Source organism: Apteryx rowi, unplaced genomic scaffold (assembly GCF_003343035.1).
Source record: "Apteryx rowi isolate R43461 unplaced genomic scaffold, aptRow1 scaffold_3, whole genome shotgun sequence".
Lineage (NCBI taxonomy): Eukaryota > Metazoa > Chordata > Aves > Apterygiformes > Apterygidae > Apteryx > Apteryx rowi.
In genome coordinates this window covers 9384806-9398968 of record NW_020449418.1, presented here as the reverse complement: position 1 = coordinate 9398968, position 14163 = coordinate 9384806, and the positions used below count along the sequence as shown (strand labels likewise).

At 43.1% G+C, this 14163-nt stretch overlaps 1 protein-coding gene across 1 annotated transcript in view; it reads left to right on the top strand.

Moving 5' to 3' along the window:
- Nucleotides 1-13693: 13693 nt before the first annotated feature.
- The window catches only part of IRF4 (interferon regulatory factor 4), a 16746-nt gene continuing 16276 nt past the window's right edge, over nt 13694-14163 (top strand). The window contains exon 1 of the mRNA XM_026069882.1: nt 13694-13766. The gene's annotated coding sequence lies outside the window, so the exon portion shown is untranslated. The remainder of the gene's footprint in view (nt 13767-14163) is intronic.

The following is a 14163-nucleotide window of genomic DNA, read 5'->3' as shown; positions in this document are numbered from 1 at the left end:
TAATAAATGTGGTCATGTCTCCATCATCTAGGATAAAACCTGCACAGCCAATATTCCCTGCTTGCATGTCCCAGCTGGCCCCGTGCTTCAACACATGGCACACTCTGGCTTCCCAGAGGGCTCATTAGCTCGGCTGCAGCAAGGGACAAGCGCGCAGAACCAGGTCAGGTCCAAGTTAATGACCCTTCCCGGCTCAGAGGGACTTGAGCACCGCCCCACTACGTGGTTCACTGACAAATGGGATAAGCCGTACCCAGGTAAGTGGGAGCTGACTGTGTGTTGGTAGCGTTAAACGTGTTCTGTCTGGGAGATGATTAGCTTGAAGACCTTGAGGGGAAGCTTTAGACATTGGGTGCAATCCTAAGATAAGCCTGTAGTGCATGTTTTCTGAAGTCACTAATGCTTTGGGCAGTTTTGTTTTTAGCTACCCTTCAAAGGAGGGTGATCAATATTCTTGTGTTATCCCATGTTGGCCAGCTTTAGGAAACAGGAGCTTCATATTTCAGGAACGATTTTTGTCAGCCTCTGCAGATGGAAAGTCATGCCTGGAGGGAAGGATGTAGCAATCAGAAAAAGGAAGACCTCTACTATGGTATGCCTTCCCTTCCACATGTCAGCAATAGCTAGGTGTGAGAAGATTTTATAAGATTGTATCCTAGAGAGGTGTGATTTATACAAGACTACTGATCTTAAGGTTTCCAAAGAATTTCCCACAAGATGGTGTGTTTAAAATCCTCCTAGCGTCTGATGGCCTGAGCAGTAAACAAGGCCGTTGTCTGAGCTAGGCAGATGTCCACTGTGGTCATCTTTGAAACTAACATACAAAATGTAATGGAAAAGAAGAGATCATATAGTCATTGTCTGACTTATGGTTGTCATTAAGTTTCTCTTTTTCCTATGCTATTCTAAAGCTTTACACCAATGACTCTCAGTTTCTGTCATTGTTGGTGTGCTGGACAATCACAGTGCATGGCTGTTAAGACCCTGAAGGTTAACAGTCATAATAGATAATGAGATCTGAATGAGGTTTGCAGAGGGCTGGCTCAGTGAAAGATCACTGAAGGCAAGAGAGCAGCATAATGATGTTTTCAGATGAAAGCCATTTAGGGCTTTGATTTTGGTCTGTTAGCTTCCTTTTGCTTTATCTTTAGGGGAAAGCACAACAATCAAATAGCAGCACCTGTGGGAATTGTAAGGAAAATTTGGAGGAACTTTAAGGAGCTGTGTAAATTTCTTATGAAGGATGCCATTAGGTGTAGTCAGGTTTTGGTTTGGATTTTCTGAGAGCAGAAAAGGTGTCTAAAATTACATGTAAACAGAAAGATGAAAGGAAAAAGACTCTTCTTCAAGAATTATATTGACTATTGTATCTTAATGTGACAAAGAAAGATGATGATGAAAATATGATGACTAGCCAAACTAATTATTTTGGTTCCTTGTCTATTTTGAAGGTTTCTTTTCTTCCCCTAATGCAGACAGCTAGTACTGCTGCTTCTCCAACAACTGACTCATTATCACTATGAAAAGTAAGCACCTATCCTTGAAGCTCTCCCAGTCCTTAGTAGCAAGGACTATATCTGACTCTCCTGTGTGAAATGGACACCTTTGATCCTATCCCAAACGTAAGATTGCTAGAGTTTCCAAACTCTCTGCTAATGATAACATACTCAGATACATTACACATTAAACAGGTACTACCTTGGGCTTTAGGCTAAAGTTTAGGGGGATAGAGAACATCACTGAAACTATATCCTGTGACTGCCATTAGCTACATAGGATATATAGCAATATGGTGTCTTCAGATCTAGGAAATAACTATGCCAGTAAAGTCCTTACCTGAAAAATGCCTTGAAAGCGTTAATACATGTGCAACTTTATGTAGAGCATTTACCATTAAGAACCACTGTACCAGTAAAGAATTTTGTCCTATGTGCCTTTAAATACTGATGCCTGTCCTTTTCAAAAGGAAAAATTGTTGCCATGCAATTGGGGAGGGAAGCCACACTGATGCATAGTATCTCAGTCAGTGGGCAGCATGCTATTTTGACAACACAGACCATCTGTTTCTGTGCAGCAGTTTGCCTCGTCCTGTAGACCAAACCTCAGAACCCTTGCTCCTGGTAAAGCCAATGGGAAAACTCCTCCTGAGTTCATTGAAAGAAAGCTCTATCTTTACCTTTTTGAATAACAGTTTGTTAAGGCCACCAAGTGGCCATTTCATTCTTGTTTTCTCAAGGCAGTCCAACAGCCACGCTGCAGAGCGCAGCACTACCGTGTCAGGAAAGACTAACAGTCAGTAATAAAGGGAGTTAATGTGCCTTACATCAGATGAAATCACATCACTTCTCTTCTTCTAATCATCCTGTCCTATCACAAAGAATTTCTCCCCTCTGCAAGGGAAAAAAGTCTGTGAAAGCAAATGGTTAGAGTAAAAAAAAAAAAAAAAAAAAAACACCCAGTTTTGACAATGTATTACTCTTTAGAGCAAACATTGACAGCTTTTTGTATGCTTCTCAAGCAGTAAGAGCCATGGAACATTACAAGAGGCTTTTGGAAGCCTTTGTAAATGTTGTGGGTCTGAATATCCAGAGATGATAACGAGGAGGAGGGATGCACTGTCCTGTGATGGGCAGGAAAACCAGTGACAGGCTGCCTGTGCCCAACCTCTTGCTCTAAGCGTTAGCCCATGGTGCCTTCCTGCTCAGTCACTGTCAGAATTGCACTTRCTGTAAACAAACACAACAGGCAGGATTTTTATTTTAACAGGCACTATATTTTTTTGCCCAATCCACAGCAAAAAGAAAAGAAAAAGAATTATGTAACAAAATGAGTAATGTCAAGTGGGTGAGGGAAATTCTTGGTGTTTTCTAGTATGCATTGCCTTCAGTAGATGTGTGCATGGCTAAGCTTGCATCACTGGCAATGTGAAAAACTTTATTTTGCTTTAAAAGAGAAACATTCGCCCATGTTAGTAAGTCATCCTTCAGAGTATCCTTCCTGTTCATGTTAACCAAGAGTAACCATGCATGCAGAGATCTCTTTTTTTTCACCATTAGAAAAGAGCAACTTGGTACTAAAGTTAATGAAATAGGCCATCCAGACTATCAGCTGTCAACAGTCGTTGCAGCTGTTAGCTCATCAAAAAATATTGTGGGCCAGCATCAACTGTCAGATGAAATTTACAGAATATTCAGAATTTTCCTGAGATAAAGTGAAACAAAGTGAGGTGGACAATGTATTTTAAAAGGGGAGTTTTTCCATGTCACTATAAGGAATGAAACACTCCATTGTCACTGAAAATTTCCCTTCCTACCTTTGCAAATCTCCCCTTGGCGTTCAGAGCGCTTTGTTTCAGCCACTGTGAAACAAGTATTTTAAAAGCAACTACTAGCCATATGAAACCTTCCATATGCGTGCATGCACGCACACTCGCACTTGTACATTCTCCTTGGCAGCAGTTATACAGATTAACACCTGCTGTCTAATGTAAGATTTTCTTGTAGTTCTAGTCTAGTTTCTTCACCAAGTGCCGAGTGTTAGTCTAGCGGAAAGGCTGTCATGACTCGCAGCTGTAGAATTGCCATGGCCTGACCTTACATAGAGACATCAAAAGCTGCTGTGATCTGGAGTGGAGAAAGTTGGGAGGAGAAATAATAACATATTGTTATTATTATTTAGCATGTCTACTATTCATGGATTCTTTTCCAAAAGCAGCCAAGTCTCCTTTTTCAACGTGGTCACAGCATCGTGAAGTTTCCCACTGACTTCTGATGACATCTTAACTCCTGTGTATTTTCACCACTTTTTCACAGTTTTATCCCAGACTGGCTAGGCATTTGTGTTTGCTCTTTGTAGATGGTGATAGGATTTATTCTGGTGCATCCCCATACCAAGGCATCCCACGTATGCCAGCCTTGTTGAAGAGTTCAGCTTGGGAGCTCTGACCCTGATTTCCGAAGGGACCAAGCACTTACTCTGTTCCAGAGGGAACTGCAGGTTCTCAGCGCCTTCAGAAATAAGGTGTTGTGAGCATTGTGCCATTAGACTCGCCAAAGGTGGCGAAGCAGCCAAGCTCACTCCATCAGGCTTTACTGTACTTGGGGGAGAAATGCCCCCCGCAGGCAGTAGTCTGCTGTTTGGAGCACATTTGTGCCTCTAGCTTTCGCCTGTCCCATGCAAGGTGAGCCCCCCTAGTTGTTCCACCCAGCACTGTGACCAGGTGTGAGATGGTGCTGGGGATATTGTTCGGGGGAGTGGAGGAGGCCGGTGCCTCAAGGGAGGTTACGGTTACACTGCCTCTTCCACCCTGCTCCATGGTAGGGAGAACCTGTGCTAAAACTGCATGAGACAGAAAGTCAATGACATCCTCAGAGGGAAAGGTGATTTTAAGCAGTTTAGCAAAACTTTATAGTCTGGCTCTCTCCATACTCTTACTCCTTGTCATTTAGAAAGACACCCAGCAAGGGGGACTGTGAGCACAACTGTCACCGTTGGCTCAGGAAGGACTATTTCCCTCCCGCCAGGGCTTGTGCCTCAGCCCCACCAGGGCAGCTGGCCTGCCGGAGCAGTCTGGGCTGCCCTGCGATCTGATCACTGGAGGTGAAACCACTGAGGATCTTGGTGGTTCATCAGGCTGTAAACTGAAGTTTGACTGTGTTGTGTGTTGCAGCTAGTGAAGGTGTTATGTGTTATTGAGAACTTTCAGAAAGCATTCACTGATTTGTGTGTTTGCCAGACTGATCACTGATAGCAGGAGAAATTCTGACTGCACATACCCACCATCTCCCATTCTTGTCCTCCACCAAAATCCTTGTTTACAAAGACTTGTTTCTTTTTAAATCATTCTTCTGTACATGTAATACAGTTGCATCACTTCTTTTCAAAGTGAAATACCACTGTACATTCATTTAGGTCTCACATGCACTCCCTCTAGAATATAGCCAAAAACTTGCATCATGCTGGCATAAATGAAGAGAGTCAGATCTCTACTCAACAGAAAAACACAAGCAGTATATTTTTTCTGCTGCCTAAGGAAATGCAATTAATAACTGGATTTTTTTCTTTAAATAATTTAGATTATATCCCTCCTTGCCTCCTCCTTGCTTCTTTGGAGCTGTGAGTTCCTCTTTTGCCTATCAAAAAGAAGAAGGTAATACAAGCTACTAGACTATCAGCACCATCACCTTCTCACAGACATCTGCATCTCATCACCATCTGCTCATTAAGTCCAGGTTGAGGATTTACCCCTCATTAATCAAGATAGGATGAAACCAAGTCATGTTTTAAATTGTACAGGGTGTGCTATCCCTATCATCTCTGAAACATTTCCTTCCAAAGGGAAGAGTGTGTCACAAAATATTTCCACCACAGAATTGCTGCAGACAAGAGGAAAGCCTCTTTAAAGCAGGGAAACCTCAGTGGCAGCAGGAACTATGTTTTTTGTGAAACTTCCCTCCTCAAGTTTCAGGCCTTTTCCTATCATTTAAATTTTTCTTTCGCAAAGGTGCTTTAATTCAAAAGGACAGAAAACCTAGACAGGCGTTTTTCCTCGCTAATGAGAAGTTGTAGTAGGTAGTGGGAGCAGAAAGGACAACATATATGTAGTACGGACCTCAGGGACTGTTTTTAGTGTTCAGTGTTTATCTTTTTCCCAGTGGTTTTTTTTCTTCTTGCACCACCCCAATCCTTTCCCTCTCCAAGTCATTTTCTGATTTAATGTAACTCCTTTCAGCTCAGGCTCTTTGAAGCGGAACCTCAACCCAGAAATGCACAAAACCAAGTTGATCTTTTGAACCAACCCAGGAAATGATGCGAGTTTGGAGTTAGATACAAATGAACAGAAGAACAATTCTCATCTTATGCTGGTATGAAAGCAGGCAAAGATCGGTAAAAGCAAGAATACTTGAAGTGTCCATACAGGCAACCTTTTTTTTCCAGGGCACTGGGTGCTCACAATGTGCCCTGAAGCCCACTAGCTGGGGTGTTATTCAACCTTGGACCCTTGACAAGCTTAAAGTGTACTCCAGAAATCCCTGGCCATTTGCTCCCATCTCCTTGCTTGCTTGCTCGCTGCTGGAGGAAGGGGCTGCAGAGAGTAATCCCCAGCCAGATGTGGGAGCCAGATCCGCTCTTGGCTCAGCCCCTGGAGCTGCCAGCCACAGTGCCAGGCCTTTGGGGCTCCCCAGCAGCTGGTGCCAGTGCCGTGGACGCAGCTGGGGAACGGCCGCGTTTTGGGCCTGGCCCAGCCTGGATCTCTCTCTGACCCCGTGGGAGAGCAGGGCTTGGTGGGTTGCACACCTTTCACCCCTGCCTGTGCGGAGGATCCTGTTGGGGACAGCAGTGGCAGGGTAGTGTGGCTGCCTTTGGGGACAGCAGTGGCATGGCAGGATGACAATCTTTTGGGGACAGCAGTGACTCTTTGCACCCTGTCTTTTACCTCCAAACAAAGGATGTTGGCTCTGGAGAAAAAATTAGCATTATGGTGCTCTGGGTCTAGGAAAGAACCACCCACTGCAAGATAAAGTGTAGCTTGAATTCACAAACCAGCAGGAGCGGGATGGACACATTTACTTCCAGGAACAGGGGATACATGGCTGCGCTGTGCCACATGGCACTGGCCAAAGAATAACGTTTCCTTTGCTTGAAACTGGCAATCCCAGGCTGTCCTTGATAGCCAGATTGTAAAGATTCAACACAAATTACCTGAGTTATGGAGTTGTTCTTAGCACATTGTGACCAACACCATAACATGCGCTAGAGCTGGCTGATTTGTTTCCTGCAAGTCATTAGAACGTAAAATTTTTTTGTACTTAAAAAAAAGAAAGTCCAAATAAAATTTGATAAAATATTTCTGTCTGTGGTAAGTATATAAAAAATACAATTTTAAAAAGCCCCCCAAAGAGGAATTTTAACAGATTTTTTCTTTTTTCCTGTTTTGCCAAACATCAAACACTTAAGGTTCTGAATTTTCATATGAAAGCTGAACAATATTTTAAATTTCTTTTTCTAAAAAAATTCTAAATTTCTTTTTTTAAAACTAGGCAGGAAAAAGTTTGGCTTATTTCTCCACCTGCTGTCCTTGTTGCAGATTTTTCTTTGTGGTAAACTTTAAATTCTTGTGGAAATTCATTATGTTCAGCTTTCTGATTTTATATAAGGGCCATAAGGCCTCCCCAGGCTTCATCAGGACAGGTTACCCCTCCAAAGCCTTTGTTTTGGGAGTGAGCCTTTAAAAACAAGGGATTGGTATTGGTACTTACTATTATTTAATAGAACACTGTTTTTAGAATGGAAACGGCAACTGGTAACAATTTGAAAGTTTCAAAAAGTTGAGTGTTCCCACTTTACGCAAAATTGGAAGCTTTTGGTTTCTTCAACCCAATAGCAGCAAGCAAAGAAACAAGAAAGAGAGAAAGCAGACAGGAACAGAGATTTCCTTTCAGTAATAGGTGAGTGGTCATGTTCACTGAACGGGCGGCACGATGCTCATCTTGAAGAGATACTCTGTGGCTTGCTGGAATTGTGCATGGGAAGCTGGAGGAGAGGTGAAGGCCGACAGCACATCAACTACTCAGGCACCAATAGTAAATATCATATCATATGCAATGACTGCCTGTGAACTGAATGCATTCTTTCAAGACAAAATGGATATATTCTTCAAAAAGCCGACCCCAAAATATCTCCTGGTAAAATCAAAGCTGCAGACGGTATTGCTCACGAAGAAGTATTTGAGAAACCAGTTCCACCCAACTCTAGCTATTTGGGAGTCTCAGAGATGCATATTTCTGTTTAGAAATTTTCAGAAATTGTTGACTTGAACATATAATATTGACGGATTATGGTATGAAATGATAGACACAGGAATCACCAGTGCGTTATGTAGACAACAGAGAGCAGCTAGAGGGGGCTGTTTTTTTGTCACATCTCCTGAATCCAAAAAAAAAAAAGGCACTGTTAGACTACAGAGATGTTTCCCTGTGGCTGCCGTGGTGTGCCCTGCTGGTGGCTTGCAAACTTCCAGCCAGGGCCCTTGGATCACAGGGGTGTTGCCATACACAGGTGTATTATGGGTTTCTGACAGCTGGGAGAGTAACAGCAAGTTGGCTGCCTCAGCCAGCAGACAATGACATCATTATCAGATGAAATAATAATAATAAAAAAAAATCTGGATAATCAAAGTCAAGGTGTTATTGTGTGGTCACCGCCTCATTTCTAGAAGGTCTGATTATCTCAAAATTCACCACAGCTAAAAGTATACAAGACCTCTACAATTATCTTAATGTGCATTTTACAAAGCTGGACAAACACTTTGTTAAGTGAACACAACAACACTTTCCTCATTTTTTATTTGCTCAAGCACATCCTAAAGCCTACTTGCATTTTTTTCCAGTAGCTAAACAATTGGATGAATAACTGCTGTTTGCTGACTGGACTATCATAGCTTGAACTGCTTTGGGGAGATGAGGAGGAAGAACAGCATCATACTTGAAATAAAGATGAAGCAGAAAAAAGAATGGGAAAAGGATGTCATTCTAGAGTAAACCATTGCACTTTAAATTCTACTTTGATCTACAGTAAGTTCAATTTCTTGCTCATTCACCAATCATCTCCCTCAATATTGTCTTTAATTGTAATGTTGGATGATTTGATTAGCTACATCACTCATTCATGTATTTTCATTTCCTTAACTTGGTGATATCGTTAGATTCAGGTATCCAGCACAAATGCAACTGAAATTTTTTGGAGTTTCAGAAAGCTTCACCGTGTCTTGTTCATATTGTTGACACATAGGTAGTGATACAGAGATGCTTTGTGACTTTTCAAGAAGTGCAGGGTGAGCCTTAAAAAGGCCATTTAGCAAATATGGCATTTTAACCAATATCCCACAAAATGCACGTACACACACACACACACACACACATGCACATGCACACACACAGAATCCAAGCTTTTCACTCCCTTATGGAATTAGTAAAATCTAGAGCACATAAAGCCCATTCCTCCCATTAGTTTTATACTGGAAATGTTCATGTTTTATGGTTCTAGACGGCAGTACTATGATAGGCAGATTAGATGATGGAGTAGTGCCCAAATTCTATCCTTTGTACTTCTGTTTACTCCTTTGGTTTCCCAGAGGAAACCTCCTTTTTTACCATTCTGTTTCTTTGCACGTTCTCAGGGCACTTTTCATTTTCCTCAGATGACAGTGGTATTTATTAATCATTTGTTGTCACTGCAGTAGAAACCAAAACATATTCGCAACTCTCCAGCAACTTTTGCCATCAAGGATATGCAATCCAAAAATTGTTCTTTGCAGGTCATGCTGATTTTTACACATTTCTGCATATTGACGAAAACATTCCATAAATCTGAGTTATTCCTCATTTCAAAAATCTGTTTGTAAGTAACACTCTGCAAAACTTTACTTGTATCTTCTTTCCCAGCTAAAGTGGGAAGTGTCAGAAAGCATCAGAACTAGTTCATGAACGAGTTCTTAAGCCAACAAAAGGCTTAGTTATATCCCTTTGTATCCTAGTTCAGGAATTCAGTGTAGCACTTGAGAAAATGTGAACGTTATTGCGGTACTGGTGGGAAGAGGTTTAATAATGATCCAATAATAACCAAGGATTCTTGGAAACACAGAGAAGAGTAAGATAAGTAAGCAGAAAAAAAAAATAAAGAGAACATGGAAATACTATTGATTTTCAGAAGAAGTAAATTAATACTAAGACGTGTCATTAGATGTGAATGTAGTGATTTTATTACTATCAAAACAATCTTCAGCATCCAGCAAATAGTGTTGCTCACAGTGGAGCTCTCACTTCTGGAAGTATAATGTTGACCATATGACCTTTTCTTTTAGGTACCTAAACAGAATCCGAGCTCTCTGGGCATAGCTGGCAGACACTGAAGGGACGGTGATGCTTTATGGAGATGAAGCCTTTCATCTCCCAGTGCCAACAGCAAGACTAGCACATAAGTGCCTGTTTTATAAAGAACACACTATCAGAACAAGACCAACTACCCAAACAGCCTGAGGCTCAACCAGGATGCCCCAAGGAGTGGAAAATCCATGTGAATTTTGCTGTTGGCTTTGCAGGGGAAGGTTTCAACCCAGGGGTCTCTAAGGTGTGCTCTTGGCCTGGTGACCCGGCATTAGGAAGCAGCACAGAGCTGGGAAATTCACCTTGCAACTTCTATCCCATTTCAGTAGATGAGCACGTCAGTCTGTTGGGAAGGAGAAAGTCTGGATACCAGGTGTTCAGGTACTGGGAGGAGGTCCACTTTTTTCTTCAGAGGAAAGTTGCAGAATGTCTCAGGTGTTACTACAWACAGTGAAAGGCTATTTTAATCTTAGACATGAACTGATGTATGGAGATATAAAGACAGTCTTATGAAAGGTGGTTTGAAATATTTTGGGTTATGAAGCAGAGGAAAAGTACGTGAAAAGAAAACAAAACATACACCAAATCCACCAAAAATAATTATAAGTAGACTGTGAGATTTTTCACTGGTTTACTTTGTTTCTAATGGTTTAAAATGACTGTAATTAGTAACATGGAAGAGCTATGGTAGAATAATACTGTTTCATGAGTCACTGTTTTAGATGGAGGAACTGCAAGTATCCTTCCAAAATGCAAGGGGAGTGCCTATGACACAAGAAGTCACCACAGCAAAGGGCGATTAAAATCTGGCTGTTAAGACTAGTGTTAGACCTGGTTAAAGAGCAGGTGCTTTTCTGGTGTAAATCAAAGTAATCAGTAATCTGTCCCCAGATTTCCAGTGTGCTTTTGAATTCTGTTGATACCAACCAGCAGGTCTTTCTGTAGTGTAAGGATGGCTGTCTAGTGATTTGTTTCCTCAGCTCTATGTCCCAACTTTGCTACTTCAAGCATGGGGTTGTGAAACTTTAATAGTGCTGTTACTTTTGATCTGAGGTTTGTGGCTGCTTTGGGCAGTTGAAGGCATTATCTCGCAGATGCAGAAACAGGGATTTTCGAGGATTTCTAAGGGAAGAAGGTACCTTAAGGAAATTGGTGCCCATAACAAGTTACTAAGCCCTTCAAATATCTCCATCTCAGGAAGGAGGTTTGGGGGCACCTGAAGATGCAGACAGGCAACAGTGGGCTTTTCAAAACCACTGTTAGGAGCTTAATTCACTTCTGAAAATGCATTGCCCAAGTCGTTTGTCAAGGGCTTCAATACAACCTTCTCTGGGCTCCGGCAGGCCCCTGAAACCCAGTCTCTGTGCAGCTGCATTGTGTTCCCAGTTGGGTGAACTGGCTGCTGAGCAATAAAGCAGGGGAGAGCTTTGTGCCCCTTTCTGCTTCCGGGGGCAAAGGGAAAGTTGCACCAAGCTGGTCAGAGTATGTTCAGGGACTTGAGCATCCAGGTAAGGAAAAGAGAAGTTTGACCTTTTGGGCTGAAAGCCATGGTCAGGCGCCTGTTGTCTTCATCCAAGACTAGAGCTTGACTGCTGATGCAGACGCTCGCTGATGCACGCCTTGTTACCTGYAGGTTTGCTGCGGCTGCGAGCTCTGCAGGTGTGCGGCGCTTCGCTCACTGCTTGGACTGCACCTAGTGCAAGGGAAGCTCGACCTTTACCAGTCTCCAGGATCTGCTGTACCATGCACCTTCCCACCAGAGCTGCAGGTGGATGTCTGGCACAACCAGTGAAGTTGTCTTAGAGAAGACGGGAGCAGTGAGCAGGTGTGCTCAGCCTGCACCCTGCGGTCGTGCCAGGCAGGTTCCTCTTCTGCACGAGGAACTCCCCCTGCCCTGGTGCTGTGGGGATTTCATGGTCTCCAGCATGGGGGGAAGCCCTGAGTGAGTGGCAGCCCTTGGAGGGCCTCTGTTATGCTGCATCTTGCCTCTGGCATATTTCCACCAGCTTTTTCTGACTTCAAGACTGGATTCACCCTGCATCTCTCCTGGGAGGCAGGCAAGCCCTGCCACTACAGCGGGTAGCTCTGCTCCTGCACCCAGGGAAAGCGTAGGGCAGCCTTTCAGAAGGATTAGTTATTAACCGCAAGGAATAAACTCCTGAGTGCAAAACTGGCACTTTTGAAACACGTGCCTTTTGAATCATCACTGCTCTCTTCCTAAAGGACTCACTTCACTCATCTCCTGGTAGCTAGTGTGAGCTTTCGTCTTTGTTGTTTTTCTGCCCTGGGTGCAATTTCCCTGCGAGTCACCTGGAACTTCAGAGGTTTTTGGTGAAAGCAGAACCCAGCTTTCTATGCCTTAAACATTTGTGAGCGACTGTTAAGAAGAAACAGTCTTTTTTCCTGGTATGCCTTTAGTCAGTGTGACCTTAAGAGTGTGAAAAGCAAGGGGCCTAGTGGTGAATGCAGTGGTTAAGCAGCAGCAACTGTTTTCACAAAAGGACTTAAATTCAGGTATTGACACAGAAAACTTCCATGAAGACAAGTGGGGCTTTTGGGTAAGGTTTGACAGCTTGGGTTAAGCACTTACAATGGTGTGGAAATCACTAGAAAAGAAGAACAGACTGTGAGGTGCTGTAAGTGTTCAAATCATGAGCTGGATCATTTAGGGAGTAATAGGTTCTTACCATATGCAAAAAGCACACTACGAAAGTTTACCAGTGCAACACTGCAACATTTAATGCAGATAACACAGTTGCGTTATTGATCAGAGTTTTCTACTTTGCACAGTGAAAATGGTGGTCCTAAATTTTTTTGCCATCTAAATGGAAATGGCTGGCGCCAGAAACTCTGAGTAATGAAGCTGGTAAAGCTAATGAGACTTAGCCCATCTTACTCATGAAAAAGACTTATTTGTAAAAACTAATTATGCATATAGCAGTCTAGCTTTAAGCATCCACTCTAAAAATTTAGGCAACTGGAGACAGTTTTCTATCAAGTTCTTTTTGCACTGAGACAATGACAAACTAGTCAACCAGATAATTTCCCATACATGTACTGCCTTTTTTTTTTTAAGTGTTTTGACTGACTCTGTCTTCCCTTAAAGATTTTTGAATTTATAACTCATTTACCTCTCTAACTGTACGTGGAATTCATTGCACAAACAGAATTATTTTTTCAAAATATTCTCCAGAATTTGAGAAAGCTGTTAATTTTATCCTGAAGGATGTGATCTAATGCAGATCAAATCTGCATGTTTCACATTGACACAGAATTCCCTGTCTTAAAATTTGCAAAAGAGGGAAGGCATTAGAAGTGTTCATTTTATAGTAATACATTTTGACACATTTTTATATTTAAAGAAATTGCAGTTGGAGCCCTGAGTACCACCTAGTCTTGCTTCGAGGAGTCATACCTTGAATTTTTGGAAAACATTTCAGACACCTATGGCTAAAGCTATAGTTGCTCTTGTCTTGATTTACAATGGCAGTCACCTCCAATGTCCATGACATGTTTTAGTCTTAAAGGTGCCTTAACATGTGACTGAAAAAATTTCTGACAGGCACTGCCAATTCTTTTTCTAGAGGATAGTGTATGTTATAAACTAAATATCTAGAAATGCCTGTACCTCTCACTTCCCCCTCAAAATGTGGTGATAATTACATTTAAATTTCAGAAGATGGCGTTGAAGATTTGCAATTAATATTCTAAACTCTGCATGTACCCTCCACACCGGCAGCCTGCCAGAACAGTGCGTGATGACTGGTTTTTGATCTGATACGTTACAGCAGAAAGGATGTGGATGTGTGCTGGAAACGTTAAAACAGAACAACAACAAGAAAGTGTCGTGGCATGAAACACGTGTTTGAAACCTGAAAGACGGTAAGAAAGATTTTCATACGAGTCCGCACCTTGCTCTTCCTTCCCCCAGCTCCCACTTCGTTAAAGCAGGAGACTCCGCCGCCGAGCAAGAAAGCAAGTTGTTAACGTCCCCAGCGCTCCCTTGTGCTCAGTGCCCCACGTCCAAGCTGCTGCGCTGGTTTTGAACACGGGCTCTCCCGGGGAGAGGCGCCCCTGCCCCCGGGACGGGGTCGCCGCCGCCCCGAGGGGGCCGGTGGCGCTGCCCGCGCCTCCCGCAGGGTTTCCGCCCCCCGCTTTGTCATTTTGGGGGCTACAGACCAGGGGGCAGGCGGCCGGGGGAGCCTCCGGGCTGCCCGTCGGCCCGGCTCGGGCCCCGTCGGGGCTGGCCGCCCGGCGGAGCGGGGAAAGGCGGCTGCGG